Below are 12,580 nucleotides of genomic sequence, written 5' to 3' on the forward strand. Positions count from 1 at the left end.
ACTTTATCATAACCCCACAACTCTAACTGATGCTCTAAGTGACAACCTACTCGTTAGTATACTTGAGATACCCCCACCAACAACTAAAACCAGATCAGTACAAAATCTGTTGAAAACTCAAAGATTTTAACCCTGCATCTTTCAATGATAGTCTAGTCTCTCTGCAATAAATTGGTCCATCCTGCACTCTCTCTCTCTCACTTGAAGAAGCCATCGCATCTTTCTAAATGCCCTTGACTCCCTAGTCCCCCCCACATAAAATACAAATAAAATCAAACTACTCCTCATGGTTCACTAATGACACTTGCAATCTAATGCACAAACAAGGTAACGCCTGGAAAACGTGGTTAAAAAGTAAAACCCCCAATCACCTCCAAGTATTTAAACAAATAAGGAACCAGGTAAAAAAAGAAATCTACAAAGACAAAAAGTCCTTTTATGCTAAAACACAGACCTCCTCTAAGTTAAACCCTAAAAATTTCTGGAAAAACATCAACTCCATCCTAAAACCTGGAAAACCCCAAACCTCCAATCCCTACCCTAACCTTGCAGACCATGAGACTGCCACTCTACTCAACCAGTTCTTCATAGACTCTATCAGCAAATTGACCACAAAGACCAAAATCCCACCCAAAATCTACCCCAAAACCTAACATCCCATATTAACAGCAACAGCACTAACTTCACCCTAAACCCTGTCTCTACAGACTACATAATATCTCTAGTCCTCAAACTGAAACCATGTTCACCCTCTGCAGACGAACTCCCACCCCAATTCCTTAAAACTGCTGAAAAATCCATCACCTACCCAGTCTAAATACTCATTAACCGTTCTATAAAAGAAGCCACTGTACCCAAAACCTGGAAATAGTTTTACACTATCCCCCTCCACAAAGGAAGAAATTTCATTGACCTTTCCAATTACTGACCAACTTCCATACTCCCCCCACTTTCAAAAATACTAGAAAATTGTATTCTCAACCAAATACTTAACTTCCTCCTACAAAACAATCTCCTCACCCCAACCCAACACGGCTTCAGGCTACACCATAGTACCTCAACAGCTCTCATCTCCTTCACCCAGACCATTGTGGAAGCCATAAACTCCAATAACGCAGTCTCATGTTTGTTCCTAGACTTATCAAAGGCATTTGATACCGTATCACATTCCAAACTAGCTAACCTTATTCTATCTAGCTCGGCTCACTCTTGGTTCACTAGTTTCCTCGCTGACAGATATCAGTCAGTCAATCCTGCTGCTCTCCTTTCTTACCCATGCAAACTGGCGTACCACAGGGTTCCATTCTTGGACCCCTGCTCTCCATCATACAACTTAAAAATATTGTTTATCTTGTAGAAACTTGGCTAAAAAAAAATCAGCTTATCCTTAACCCCAAAAAAACTAAGCTACTTCTCTTTCACCCAAAAAACAATGACTACATCAAGGCTAACTCCTCCGTCTCCTCTCTTAATAATACAATATTTACTGTAGACATACACACAAAATTACTTGGTATGACTATTGATGACCAATTAAAATTCGACACACCATTCAATAAAAAAAAATAAATAAATAACCAAAAACTAGGCTTGCTATATCGCAATGCAAAATTTCTATCATATTTTAGACAATACCTCGCCCAAGCCTACCTTCTCTCTAGTTCCTGTACGGCTCACCAGTCCTGACCAATCTTCAAGCTGGTTTACGCTCTAGACTGGCACAAACCTACAATAAAATTGCCAAATTTTCAGCTAACCTCCCTAGCCCAACCCACCACTGCATAGCCCTCCGCAGGCTACACTGGCTGGAATTCTCCCATCATTTAAAATTGTCCCAACTTCATGTAACCCACCACATACTTAACAAACCCACCTCCTGTCCCTTCCTCATAAATCTGGTCTCATACTACTCCCCCTACATAGCTCTGAGAAACTTCTCCTACAAACTTATACATCTAAAGTAAACATAGGCAATCTCCTATATAAATCTACACTCTAACATATGAAATATCACTCAAGCAGCTAGCTTCAAAAAATAATTGAAACAATTCTACCAAAATAACTGGATCTGCCCTTGTCAGGACCCCACCTGACCTAGTATATATAACTACAGTTAAAAGATGGGACTTGTGGCTCTGTAGTTGACCACACAACAGAGAGTAGCCACAGTGTAAATAACTGCATGTGCCGGACAGGTACAGTCAAATATTTATTTTAGGGTATATATAACTACAGTTAACAGATGGGACTTGTGGCTCTGTAGCTGACCACAAAACAGAGAGTAGCCACAAGTGTAAATAACTGCATGCGCCGGACAAGTACAGTCAAATATTTATATTAGGGTATATATAACTAGAGTTAACAGATGGGACTTGTGGCTCTTGTAGCTCTTGTAGCTGACCACACAGCAGAGAGTAGCCACAAGTGTAAATAACTGCATGCACCAGACAGGTACAGTCAAATATTTATTTTAGGGTATATAGAACTACAGTTAACAGATGGGACTTGTGGCTCTGTAGCTGACCACACAACAGAGAGTAGCCACAAGTGTAAATAACTGCATGTGCCGGACAGGTACAGTCAAATATCTATTTTAGGGTATATATAACTACAGTTAACAGTTGGGACTTGTGGCTCTGTAGCTGACCACACAACAGAGGAAGGGAAGAATAGGTGTTGACTGATGTCTTTGGCAAATGAAAAATAAAAATGGTCTAGCATACCTGAAGTGATTATAAAGTGTGGAAGTTTAATTGATGAAATTCAAGGGTATTGATTTGAGATGGCCATGGTGATCACAGTGCTAGATGATGGAGGGGGTCTTATTGTATTGTGGTCTTAGTGTTACTTCTTCATGCATATGAATTTATTTATGTTGTATTAGTACTTTCTGGTGTTTTACATTTCTTTCTGTTTTTGTAGCAGCAGTTTTTTCCTGTTAATGAGTTCTACAAAAAACAAGGAAAAGTCCCTTTTCCTCATTTACTCTTCCATGAGTTTCACTGATAATGAAATAATCTACCCTGTAGTCATTTACTGCTCCATCCATTTCATACAGAATCTTTGTTACCTACAATCCCTCCTCTTCCATATATTTAAAACTAAAAATTCAGTTAATCTTAGTACAACATCACCCTTTTGGTGAAGGACTTCAGTTAGCAGAGTTTAGAAAGAAAAGAAGATATTAAATGGTATGTAATTACTGCAAGGAAAGGTATAACTGGCAATACGAGATAATGGCACCATTCCTGAGAAAGAAGAAATTATTTTTCTTTTTGTATGAAAATAAATTATTAAATTATAACAAGAAGATAAGAAGAACCACTCTCAACAAACCTATTACAGAGGAGCAGGTATGTCTGCTTTTTCAAAAATGGTGATCAGAATAGAAGACATAGGTAAGTTGAACGCCAAGGTGCTGGTCCATCAGAAGCATACGGAGGGACCATGGACCGTGATTTTTATTTATATTCTTTTTTTTATTTTAATTTATATTCATTTATTTGCTGTGATTAAGTGAACTGGCCTTTCCTTGATCCTTATATTTATTTCTTTACTGAGGGAATCCATTTGGTGACTGGATATGAGAACTAGCCTAAAGACTCTTTCCAACACTGACCTGGGCCAACAGGCAACAATAGAAGAAAACATTGCATACATTACACATGCATTGATCTTAAAAGTTAAACCACAAGAAAAACAGTAGTGCAAACATCTCAAAATCCTTTAATAAAATTTGAATAAAACACAAAGCTTTCAAATATCACAGGACTCTTCCTCAGTGTAAAAAAGGAAAAAATACCCACCAGCAAATGAAAACTGAAGAATCAATATCATGTCTAAGAGTACTAATTGTCAGTTCAGGCATTTAAAGAGCTACAAACTCTAAATACTATTTACAAATATATAAATGAAGTTTGGGAACGGATGAATTTGGGTTTGGAGCAGTTTGGTCTGAAGGTCACCTGGGATGGTGTTGGAGGATTGATGTGGAGCCGTGGGGATTGCCGCATGTTTTGGTGATTCATTTAGGGGGGAATGATTTGGGGAGAATTCCGAAAAGGCAGTTGGTGTATCACATTTGCGAGGAAGTCTTAGCATTGATAAGGTTTTATTCATCAGTGGTTTTGCTTTGGTCTGAGATTATTCCTAGGTTGTTTTGGAGGGAGGCAAAAAATGTTTCTGTGGTGCAGAGGGCTCGGAAGTATGTTAATTTTACGTTGGCAAAATATTTGAAAGAAGTGGGGGTGCGTATTATATGGCAAGTGGATTTTGAGAACAGGGATCCCATGTGGTATAGGACAGATGGGGTTCATTTCAGTGAATTTGGTCTGGATTTGTTTAACCTTAAATTTGGGGTTATTGGTGGAGGATGTAGTAAAATGGGGTACTGTGTGAGGGGGAACAGCCCTTTCGGGCTCATGGGTGGAGAAGAGGGACAGGCTAGCCCCTCTTCTGTTCCCCCTCAGGATTATAATTGGAATTTGAGGTAGTGAAATTTTGGTGGTGGAAGACTGGTGATATGCTAATGTGAGTGGAGATGCTGCCTTGTTATTACAATGATAATTGAGCAAGTGGTGGATACTTCTTATCCAAGGGTGAGTGGGTACGATGCCCTTATGTTTATTTGTTATTTTGTTGCAATGAGTTGAATTTGATTGTTTCAATAAAGTTTTCATGTTTACTATTTTATTATTCATATCCAATAAAGGTTGTCAAACGTCTGTCGGTGTCTGTGTAGTTTTTAACTGAACCGTGACAAATGAAGTTTGGGAACATACAAAGTTGTCAGAGGACAGCTGTAGTGTGGGGTGGGTGGAGTTAGAAGTTGGGATGTAGGGAGGTAGGTAAGATGGGTTAAGTGTGTGGGTAGGGAGCAGATAGGAAAGGGTTAAGCAAGTGGGGAAGATGAAGGAGGAAGTGAGGTAGGATTAATGGGTGGGTCTTAAGGGTTTTTGAGGTGGAATTTAGTGTTGGGAGGCACATTCGGTGTGATCTTGTTGCCCTTCCAGCCCTTCCCATTTTGGTGATGGTTTGGTGGGCAGGGAAGAGGGACAGGCTTGCCCCTCTTTTCTTCCCCCTCAGGGGGATAATTGGAATTTGAGGTGGTGAAATATTGGTGGTGGAAGACTTGGAGTGGAAGGATTGGATTGGTGATATGCTAAGGGTAAGCAGTGACGCTGCCTTGTTATTACAATGATAAGTGAGCAAGTGGGGGATGCTGCTTATCCAAGTGTGAGCGGGTATGCTGCCCTTATGTTTATTTATGTTATTTTGTTGCAATGAGTTGAATTTGATTGTTTCAATAAAGTTTTCATGTTTACTATTTTATTATTCATTACAATAAAGGTTGTCAAAAGTCTCTGGGTGTTTGTGTAGTTTTTAATTGGACCGTGACAATAAGTGTTACTTATAAAAATATAACCTATAAAAGTGTATATGCAAAAATTGTAACTATATAAAAAGTACATAAATCTACACACACACACACACACACATATATATATATATATATATATATATATAGATATATAGATATATATAAAACATATAAATATTATTTAACATATGCCTGTCTCTCTTTTAATAGTGGTTTAATGCTATTTTTGCTATTTAGCCCTAGTGTGTAGTCTGCTCTAAAATAATTTATCCATTTGTATTTGTCCATCTCAGTTCTATTATTCAAGTCACCTCCCGTGATACCAACAGAAACTTTAGCTAAAACTCTAAATTTAAATGCGTCTTCCATGCCACAAGCATCAATATGATTAAATAATGCATTTGTTTCAGTGCACATACATATATCTAACAAATGTGAAGCAATTCTATCTTTCAACTTCTGATTAGTTTTACCTATATAAAATTACATACATTTTTCACAATTTGCTAGATAAACCACATTCTCAGTAAAACAAGTCACATATACATTAAAAATTATTTTTTTAATTTGAAATAGGATGAATAAATTCATTAGATAGATTAATAAATTTACAAAAGACACAACACAGCATTGTCTGGTTTCTATTGGTAACAGAAATAGCCTTAGCACTATTAGAGAGGGCAAAATCTTTATAACATAACTGTTGTTTCAAATTTCTTTCTTTCTTAAACACAAAATGGGGTTTGTCACCTACAGAATTTTTAACTTCATTATCAGATGTTAGAATATCCCAATTTCTTTCAATAACCTGTTGAACTTGTGTAGTATGTGTATTATACTTAGTAATATACTTAACAGACCAATCAGGGTTATCAGTGGTAGACCTATTCTCAAATGTATTACCTAATAAATACGGTTTACCTACTTTTTTTCTTTCAGAATTTATAAATAATATACCATCATTAATAATTTTAGTATTATATTTTCTTAAAGTAAAACCATGAACCATTGCATCTACCTCTCTATTAAAAACTTTCAGTAGTTGTGTTGAATCTGCTAGCCCTAAGTCACAGACTTCTTACTACCCCTTTATAAATATGTCTCAGATGCATACTGTTGGCATGTACATAGCGTGTGGCCTGTACATTCATTCATACATTATACATGTATAAGGCAGAAATCTTCCCAAAGACTTACAAATATTGGTAAATCAGAAATGGAAAAACTGGAAATAGAAGGAGGACACTTAAAGAAGGACCCTTAAAACAAAAATATGACAGTGATAGCTAAATGTGAAAAAGTTAAGAAAATGCAGAGACTTAAGATTTCTGCGCAGTATAACAAATCAAGTATATACAGACTTCAGGAGCAAGCTTCTATAAGGAAAAGTGTAAAACTGTAAATAATTTGTTTTCTGAAATATCCTTTATAGAGGGAGCGCAACCTAGAGAAGGGAAGAGAAAGTGAGAGGGTAGTGTTCATTCACGCTAAGAAAGAAAGATAAGCCTACACAGAAAGAGAACTCTCAAGAGGCTTGCTCAAATACTGCAAAAGTAAAAAAAAAGACTTTTGTCTGAAACTGCCCTTTGCAGGAAAGGTAAAGAATAAATTACAGCCCCAGTGTTGTTGTGTGAAGAAGTCATGCCATCCACCTCAAGAGCACCGATAATGCAAAGATGACACTTTAATTAGGCCATGAAAAGAACACTACCAAAGGTACAGGCGAGGACAGTTATTTATTTAGTGATAGAAAGTCTGACTGGGTCACAAGAGCCCATTTTCAGCAGAGGCCCATAGAGAAAAGCTTCACTTAACAGAGAAAATAAAAAAAAAAAAATCAAACATGTTACACAAGAAACAGTTGAAAATTATACATTTCAAAATGAAACAATATTGTAAGGTATACCGATAAACAAAAATATTTTACAAAGTGAACAATAAGAAAAAGTAAATAAAACACTATATACAATTGTGGAGAATGTCCTTTTCACAGTAGTATAAATTGAACTAAACTCATGACATGTAATTGTTAAAGAGGAGAGAGGTTAGGATACATTAATATGAATGGGGTTGATGTGATAAGAAAATGTTATGTAAAGTGGTAGAGAGGGTAAGATAGCCAGGTGAGGATGAGGAAGTGGAGACGGGTAGAGAAACTGTACAGATAGGGGTGGAGAAAAGTAGGCAAGCTTTATGTTCTTATGGGGGTATAGCATGAGCACAGCCATGAGTATGATAGATGGTCTTCCAGAAGATGATGGAAGGAAGGATGGGAGGTTACAGTTCCAACAGCCTGTGGAACAGAATCCCATGTTTTTTGCAACAGAGTAGCAGTAAAAGCTATTTGCAATTGCTTTTTGAGGTTTATAAATGGTGAAAGGTTGTTTATCCTTAGAATGAAGGGGTCTGTTTGGGTGATGATAAAGAAGAATAGAGCTTAGACAGACATTGGGTTTATGGAGCGACCTTAGGTCAACTGGTGCCCTAGGCAACAGGGCTCCATGGCGCCCCCTACCACACCACCTGGTGCCCCAATTGTCATCTACTTATACCAAATAAATACTGGAAAAGTGCCCCTGCTAGACGGCACCCTAGGTAGCCACCTAGTTGGCCTATGCCTAAGGCCGGCTATGGGTTTATAAATGGTGATCTAGGCAACAGCTAGTTGTACAAAGTCCAGGTAGTTGGGTAGTTCAAGCCAACTCAAACTTTTAAGGGCCTTGCAGTGATGTGTATAGCATTGTTTATTGGCAGCAAATTTAGCAATTTTGTTGTAGCATATTTCAAGTTTAGTTTTAACACATACCTAAAGATAGTAAGGATAGAGGCACCATATAAGTATGAAGGAAAAAGGTAAGTGGTTGCTAGGGAGGTTTTAGCAGAGTGAGCAATAAAGTTTTTATGCCTATAAAGCATGACATATTTCTGGTGAGTGTTTTTATATACTATTTTAAATGTGGAGTTCAAATCTGAGGTTGTCATCATGATACACCTAGAAGTTTGGTATGGGAAACAATTTCTGTCTCTGTATTGTTAATTGAGATGACGTTGAAGCTGGATTTGTCCTTCAGTTGTGCTTTGCAGATGAATAGCAGTAATTTTGTGTGTTGGGGGTTGAGTAATAATTGGGCATTGTGAAGCCAGATTTCAACAGATGTAAAGGCTTCTGTATGATTTCAAGAAGATGCACCACAGTGTCAAAAGAGCATATTAGTACTGAATTATCAGCATAATGCACAAATGATGTTTGTCTAGAAGAGGTATAGAGATAATTAATGAAAATGTTAAAGAGAAGTGGACCAGAAATTGAGCTTTAAAGTACACCAGTGGTAATGGGGAAGATAAAATCTTATAGGACACTAGTAATGAAGCTTACTTATAGTTATGTGTGCAAAGGTTACTTGGGGGTGTTATAGGATACTAGTAATGAAGCTTACTTATAGTTATAGGTTCATAGGTTCATAGGTTGGTACTAGGCTATCAGCCCTAGGGCCTATACAAGCCTAGCCATAACAATTCCCTGGCTATTTCTTCCCACATTATTTACTTTCCTGGACCCCTGTCTAGCAGGGCGACTGACGTGATCCCTGGGGTGAATTTCCTTTCTCCCATCCAATCGTCAAGGTTCCTCTTGAAGAGGTCCAAAGAGGCACTCTGCTTGACATGTATGGGCAATCTATTCCAGAGTCTGGGGAGTCTCTGGGTCAGGAACCTATCCCTCCAGCATGTTTTGTTTATTGTGATGACAAGGTTTAGATCTCTGGAGCGTGTAGCTCTGAGGGATTGGGATTTCTTTAAGTGTAGCATGTCCAACAGCTCTGGGTTTGACATGGCCTTGTATGTTAAGCAGAGATCGCCTCTGAGTAGGCGATATGCGACAGAGTATAGCTGGAGTTTTTTAAGGCGGTCAGCATAGGGCATCTGCTTTAGGCCTGTGATTCTTTTAGTGAGGTATTTCTGAGGCCTTTCCAGTTGTTGCAGAAGTCTTGAGAGGTACATACCAAATGGGGCATTGTATTCTATAATGGGTCTAATGAGGGATGAGTACAGTGGGACAATGACCTCCTTTTTTCTGGATGAAAAGCCCTTCGTGATGAGGTGTGCCACATAGAAGGATTTCCTGACTGTTGTGGCGATGTGGTTATCGAAGGTGAGACCACTGTCCACCTGTGTCCCTAAGTCTCTTATCACACTTTCTGTGTTTAGTGTACTGCCACCTATATGGTAATTCATGGATACATGCTTTTTCCCAAAGGGGATAACAATACATTTCTTGGCATTGAGCTTGAGCCCATGGCTCTGGCACCAAGCATCTGTTTCTGTAAGGCCCTTTTGTAGAGTATCCACATCATTTGGGGATTCAATAATGGCTCCCAGTTTGCAGTCATCTGCAAACTTTGTTAGCCAGAGTCCCTTAGTGTTGACCTGTACTTCAGAAAAGTAGATGCCAAACAAGAGCAGCCCCAGGACTGAACCCTGAGGTACTCCACTTGTCTGGAGCTGGATTTGGAGTCGGCTACCTTTACAGTGTGGGTTCTATCAGTAAGCCATTTAGCAACCCATTGGGTGACATACGGATTAATGCCCAGCTTAGTAAGTTTATCTATGATTCCAGAGTGGGGGATGGTGTCAAAGGCCTTGGCAAGGTCTAGATAGGCTGTGTGGACCACCTTACCCTTGTCCATGGCTCTGGAGACTGATTCAAAGAAGTCAGTCAGGTTCAGGAGACAAGATCGGCCCTTCACAAACCCAAACTGGGTGGGGTCCAGTGTTTGAAGGTTGCCAATGTCTTTGTTTATAAGTTCCATGATAATACGCTCCATGGCCTTGCAGATAAGGCTTGTCAGACTGATAGGACGGTAGTTTCTGGGATCCAAGGTGGATCCCCCCTTGTGGATTGGGATAACTGTAGCTCTGTGCCACTCAGTGGGCACGAAACCTGAGGTGAGGCTATGATTAAACATGACACTTAGGTGAGGTGCCAGTTCATATTGTAGTTCATGTAGTACACAGCCCGGGATGTCATCTGGTCCCATGGATGCTGTATTCTTGGCTTTAGAGAGTGCGTTTTGTACTTGTGTGGCTGTTATTACTGGAATTTGGCAATCTTCTGGTATTGAGATGGGCCATTTAGGGGGTGAGAGGGGGGTGAAGTTGGCACTGAATCAATCTGCCAGGATATTAGCAATATCCTTCGGATCAGTATATTTAATGCCATTCTGTTTTAGCTCAGAGCAGATCTGAGCATTGCCATTTAGATTCTTGACATAGTTATAGAATGCTTTGTGGTTGCCTTTGAAATCTTTGGCAATTTTATTTTCGTAACTAGCTTTGGAGGATTTTATGAGGCATCTCAGTTTCTTACTGAGGTTAGTAAGGGAGTTTTTTGCATCCTGGGATTTTCCTCTTTTCTGCAAAAGTTTCTTCCTTTTGTTGTAAAGTTTGTTTATGGCAGGGGACCACCAGATTGGCTTCCTTTTTTGGGATGAGAGCATTTTGGTTCTATTTGGGATGGCACGATTCATGCATGAGTGGATGTGCTCGTACAGTGCCTTAGTGTAGGATTCAGCAGTTGAACTTTCAGTTCCCGTCTGCATGGGTGTCATGAAGTTTGTCACTTCTGACTTGAGTAGCATGAAGTTGGCTTTGGAGAAGTTTTTTATGGTGGTTTCTTTACTGGGGGTGGGGTGGGATGTGGATGTTAAGGGTGATTAGCTTATGGTCAGACCTGACTAACGAGGGGGTGACCATAGGTATGGAGCATTGATTTCCCATGTTGGTAATGACCAGGTCTAGGATATGGTGCCCCTGGTGGGACTATGGATTAGTTGATCCAGGGCATTGGAATTTATGAATTCCAAGAACCGTTGCGCAAAGGTGTTGGGACATGAGTAGTTTTCCCAGTTAATGGCAGGGTAGTTAAAATCACCCAGTATTAGGGTGTTTGGTTCTATCTTAATATTTTCCAGTATGTTTAGAAAGGTGTAGTGAGAATCTTGGGGTATGGTGGGGGATCTGTAGCAAGCTACAATTTGGATTGCAGTCTTACCTAGTGTTAGTTGCACTTGAAGAATTTCAGACACATTGTGTTGGCCAACTAGCCTGGTGGTGTGAATATCCTTGGTGAATATTGACACTCCTCCACCTTTAGTGCTTCGGTCCTGGTTTGGTGGGCGAAAAGCGTGGTAAGAGTTGTAGCCTGGTATTGTAGGGGTGCTCTCTGGAGCCTTGAACCAGGTCTCAGTTACTGCACAGATATCGATGTTCTCCATTTTTAGGAGTGCCTCGAGAGAGTGCATTTTATTATTTATCTCTTATTATTTATCAGGTTCTAGAAGTTGTATTGATGTTTAATAGAATGTATTTTAGTTTTTCCAGTTGACTTCTTTTTGTAATCAAGATGCATTGGTTGAAGTGTTACAAGTCTGTAACTTGTTATTTGTAACTTGTTATTTGTACTCATTATAAATCTCTTATGTCCATATGTGGAGCTTTTCTCCCCGGGCCTCTGCTGAAAATGGAAATATATCCAGTCAGACTAGCCCGGTTAACAAATGTAAAATAAATAAAATAAGTAAATAAATAAATAAATTTTGAGGTTTAGACTTCTAGCATTGAGTAGCATTACCTTCAGATTTTGCATGCTTGTACCTGTTACGGTGGTGGTTTTGTCCTTTGAAGTTTGCCTAAAAAAGGCACTATAGGGGTGGCAAGAGCCTTAGCCAGTAACCTGAATCCCAGGGGCGACAGGTGCAGACCATCTCTGGCAAAGCATCGTGGTCTGTCAATCATGTCATCCCAGGCAGACAGATACTGGATCCCCTTTGAATGACACCATAAGCTTAGCCAATTGTTGAAGTCAATCATTTTATCCTTATATTGTGGTATCATTCTGGGCAAAGGCAGGATGCTACTCAGGGCTAGGGTCATACCTGCCTGGGCCACATGATCCGAGAGCTCTTCCATGTCTCTTTTCATGTAGTCCAGGGAGGTACGTCTCAAGTCATTCACTCCAACATGGACAATGACAGAGTCATATTTGTACTTGTTGTGGAGTGACTTGAGTTCATGTGTTATGTGGCGGATCCTGGCACCCGACAGGCAGCTGACTGTAATTTTCTCCTTATTCAACCTGGTGAGAGGGACATCAGTGTGCCGGACTATAGAGTCACCTATGACTAAAGTGCTAGGTACATTGTC

At 39.4% G+C, this 12,580-nt stretch overlaps 1 protein-coding gene across 1 annotated transcript in view; it reads right to left on the reverse strand.

The window, feature by feature from the left end:
- Window positions 1-12,580, reverse strand: part of LOC122810508 (polypeptide N-acetylgalactosaminyltransferase 18) — a 1,713,820-nt gene that overhangs the window by 752,520 nt on the left and 948,720 nt on the right. The window lies entirely within an intron of this gene.

The sequence above is a fragment of the Protopterus annectens genome, chromosome 9.part0, assembly GCF_019279795.1.
Source record: "Protopterus annectens isolate FY-2018-M chromosome 9.part0, PAN1.0, whole genome shotgun sequence".
In the NCBI taxonomy this organism is placed as follows: Eukaryota; Metazoa; Chordata; order Ceratodontiformes; family Protopteridae; genus Protopterus; species Protopterus annectens.